Source organism: Theropithecus gelada, unplaced genomic scaffold (assembly GCF_003255815.1).
Source record: "Theropithecus gelada isolate Dixy unplaced genomic scaffold, Tgel_1.0 HiC_scaffold_2816, whole genome shotgun sequence".
Lineage (NCBI taxonomy): Eukaryota > Metazoa > Chordata > Mammalia > Primates > Cercopithecidae > Theropithecus > Theropithecus gelada.
The window spans coordinates 1-4,225 of record NW_020259296.1 but is presented as its reverse complement, the minus strand read 5'-3'; the positions used below and the strand labels follow the sequence as shown (position 1 = coordinate 4,225).

The following is a 4,225-nucleotide window of genomic DNA, read 5'->3' as shown; positions in this document are numbered from 1 at the left end:
GCGATCTCAGCTCACTGCAACCTCTGCTTCCTGGGTTCAAGCAATTCTCCCGCCTCAGCCTCCCAAGTAGATGAGACTATAGGCATGTGCCACCATGCCCGGCTAATTTTTGTATTTTTTTTAGTAGAGATGGGGAGACTCTGTCTCAAAAACAGAAAAAGAAAATAGCCAAAAGTGATGAACAGAGGATATATAAAGGTACTAGTTTGCTTGTCTCAGCAGCACATAGACCAAAATTGAATCAATACAGAGAAGATTAGCATGCTCCCTGCACAGTGATGACGTGCAAATTCTTAAAGTGTTCCGTATTTTTTTGTTTTTAAAAGATACCAAATAAGCACCTGAAAAGATGGTCAATATCATTAGCCACTAAGTAAATACATATTAAAAACACAATGAGGCATGTGTAGTGGCCTGTAATCCCAGCACTTTAGGAGACCAGTCTGGAGCATGGCTTGAGCTCAGAAGTTCAAAACCGGCCTGAGCAACATAGCAAGACCCCATCTAATACTGACACTAATTCAAAGTCAGTATTTTCTTCTGACTGACAGACTCAGGGAAAGCAAGCCAAAAATGAAAAATACCTTATCCACCCTATAGGAAAAGAAATTTCTGTCTTTCATAACACAAACTGCTAAAACCTAAAAACATCAATTTTTAGATAAAAAGAGTATTAAGAAGAGCTGGTAAAAACAATTCATTACAAAGCTACTTGTGTGTGTGTGTGTGTATGTGAAGTCTGGCATTCATTTACAAAAATTGATTTACTCTTTTTCCAGGCAAAAATATATGTTTTTGGAACAAGTAAAAATTACATGATCATGAAAGAAGATTTATGAAGAAGCATAAGCTTAAACATAGTTTTAGCCATAAACAGTCTGATCCTACTGGAAAACATCAAACTTGAAAATTTGGCAATATTATAGGAAAAACTGAAAATGAGTGTGTTTTTTAATCCTGCAATTCTAATTTAGGAATTTATCATAATAATGATGGATACACGCAAAGGCTTTACTATGTATAATAATAAAAACAGAAAATAATACAAAAGGCCAACATTAGGGAAGTGGTTACATAATTTATGGTTTCTCTGTATTATGCAATATATCCACCATATATATGTATATACATGTATATATATACACACACATTTATTTATGTTTTTTGAAATGGAGTCTATCTCTGTCGCCAGGCTGGAGTGCAGTGGTGCGATCTGAGCTCACTGCAACCTCTGTCTCCCGGGTTCAAGCGATTCTCCTGCCTCAGCCTCCAGAGTAGCTGGTTGCTACAGGTGTGCACAAGGATGCCTGGCTAATTTTTTATATTTTTAGTAGAGATGGGGTTTCACCATGTTGATCAGGATGGTCTCGATCTCTTGACCTTGTGATCCTCTCCCCTGAGCCTCGCAAAGTCCTGGGATTACGGGTGTGAGCCACCACGCCCAGCTGCACCATATGTTTAAAAACAACAACACAAATCAAATTACATGGGAAAAGGCTTGCAATCTACTGAAGAGTAAAAAATGTTAGACAATTTGTAGTAATGTGTGATTTAAATTTTTCTTTTTGTGTTGTTGAACTATCTATACTTTTTTAAATGAGCACTATGACAAAAGCACATTTATAGCTTTTGTTATTTCGGAAAAGTTATTTGAAAAAGATCTTCCCACTTCTTCCTCAAGGCACTTAGCAAATGAAATACAGTAACATTGAAAAACTAGTTTTTCACATTATTTTACAAACATATTTTACTAATAATTTTAATGTTATCTTACTACCTAGCAAGTATTTTTAATTTACAAAAGAATTGTCTACAAAAAGTATTTGGAGGCTGGGCTGGGGGTTCATGCCTGTAATCCCAGCACTTTGGGATGCTGAGGTGGGTGGATCACAAGGTTAGGGGTTCGAGACCAGCCTTGACAATATGGTGAAACCCCATCTCTACTAAAAATACAAAAATTAGCTGAGTGTGGTAGCAGGCGCCTGTATTCCCAGCGACTCGGGAGACTGAGGCAGGAGAATCGCTTGAACCTGCAAAGCGGAGGTTGCAGTGAGCAGAGATCGCGCCACTGCACTCCAGCCTGGGTGACAGAGCGAGACTCTGTCCCCCGCCACCCCACAAAAAAAGTATTTGGAAGCTCGTGTTCTCAATATTGAGAGCAATGACTAAGGCCTGGTTTTCAGTCAACAACTCCTCTAATTCATCTCTCATTCCATTCAGTTTCATCCTATCTCAGTTTGTCTCTGTATAGATTTGATACACACAAACTTCTTCACAAGAATGTTGAAAGAAATGTACATAAAGTATATAATATATATAAAGTATATTATATGTAAAATTGTCTGAGACTTCGTACTTTGATCAAAGATGGAAAAAATATCTTTGATTTCCGTCTTCTCAGCATGTTTATAACCCTAAACAAATTATTAAAGATGAGTATATTTGAATTGCTTCATTTTCCTGTAAAGTGAATGATATTAAACCCCTCAAGGATTTACTTTGAATAATTAAAGCAAATGCAAAACTTTCTGCAAAATTCATACAGAAGTTTTAATACCGGACATGTTCTAAAGTCATGAAATACATAGTATTTGTGTATATAATAACTGGTAGACTCTTCTCAGCATCGAATCATTCTTGTCAAAGTCAACTACTGTACTTCTGTGTCTTTTTGAAGCAATAAATATAGAGATACTGATGCAACCTAATCTGTATTTTATGCTACTAGAATATGTTATCCCCTAAATTACTGTGTTCCCCAAGAATAGATGAATACAATTTTGGATGCAATGCAAAATTCTTTTTACAGTGGTCTTTGTCAAATACAAAGAAAACTACCAAAGCTATGAATACCACAAACTAAACGTGCTCTAGAAGAGACTGCCCCCTTGTGTGAACCAATAACATCCAACAGATTCAGAAAACTAGATCCAATGCTAGGAGCACCCAGGCTTCTAGAAAGGTCTGGATCTTTCTGTGTTTTGATTTCAACAGCTTATATTTAAAGTGGTGACTGTTAAAGAAAAATAAATTGAACAGTGTGTTAAGCCCATAAGACATGACTAATTTATGACATTCAGTAGCAAATATCAACATAATTCCTGACACTTAATTCTCAAGGATACAAGCTGCTCAAATGCTTATAGGCTAAGTCCACAGAGATAAGTCATTTTCTGATCCTTAGTTTCTACAACAAAACACAAAGCCAAGAGCAAAGAAACCTGTACATTTCAGAGAAAAGTAGAAAAATAAAGAAACAGACTCTGGTGGCTTATTTTTAAAACTATATATAGTGCATCCAAGTATTTAAGTATTTTCTTCTGAAATCTTGGAAAACGTTTTTTAAAATTTGATATATGACCTAGTATCTCTTTATATGGCTTCTTCATATATAAGTGGTAACAGGCCGTTCAAACATAAGTCATTATCAGCATGATTTTTTTACTAATAACCTGTAGTATTGGACAAAAGCTTTAGAGCAAGACTTGCTAAGGAAAAGAACACATTAAGGCAATACAAAACATGTTAAGGTAACAATTAAGTGATTAGCACAGGATGTTTTCTCATTATGGTGGGAACAGTTGCAATTCCTTTTCTATTGAAAAGAGTCATTAGGAGAATAGAATGAATTAGCATGGATAAAGCACTTACTATAATAAGCATCATAAAATGTTTGTTACATGAGTAAATGAATCAATAAACACGGAAAACCACATCATGCATGTACATTCAATAATACCTACTTTGAAGGTGGTCATGTTCTTTCAAAAATAGCTCAGTTCTTCTGTTGTTTACTCCAGACCCACTTTTATATGACCTGGAACAAAAGAGAAAATTTATAAATATTTTTGGCAGAGGATACAAAATCAGAGGAACTGAGTGACCCTAGTGATCTTGAAAGTAGATACATTGGCTGGGTGCAGTGGCTCACGCCTGTAATCCCAGCACTTTAGGAGGCCGAGGTGGGCGGATCACGAGGTCAGGAGATCAAGACCATCCTGGCTCACACGGTGAAACCCCGTCTCTACTAAAAATACAAAAAATGAGCCGGGTGTGGTGGCGGGCGCCTGTAGTCCATCTACTCGGGAGGCTGAGGCAGGAGAACAGCCTGAACCCGGGAGGCAGAGCTTGCAGTGAGCCAAGATCACACCATTGCACTCCAGCCTGGGTGACAGAGTGAGACACCATCTCAAAAAAAAAAAAAAAAAAAAAAAAAAAAAAAAAA

At 36.8% G+C, this 4,225-nt stretch overlaps 1 non-coding gene across 1 annotated transcript; it reads left to right on the top strand.

Moving 5' to 3' along the window:
* The first annotated feature begins 206 nt into the window (after window positions 1-206).
* Window positions 207-313, top strand: LOC112617617. Its single transcript, XR_003117938.1, has one exon. It is a non-coding gene; the product is annotated as a U6 spliceosomal RNA (small nuclear RNA).
* The last annotated feature ends 3,912 nt before the right edge of the window (window positions 314-4,225 follow it).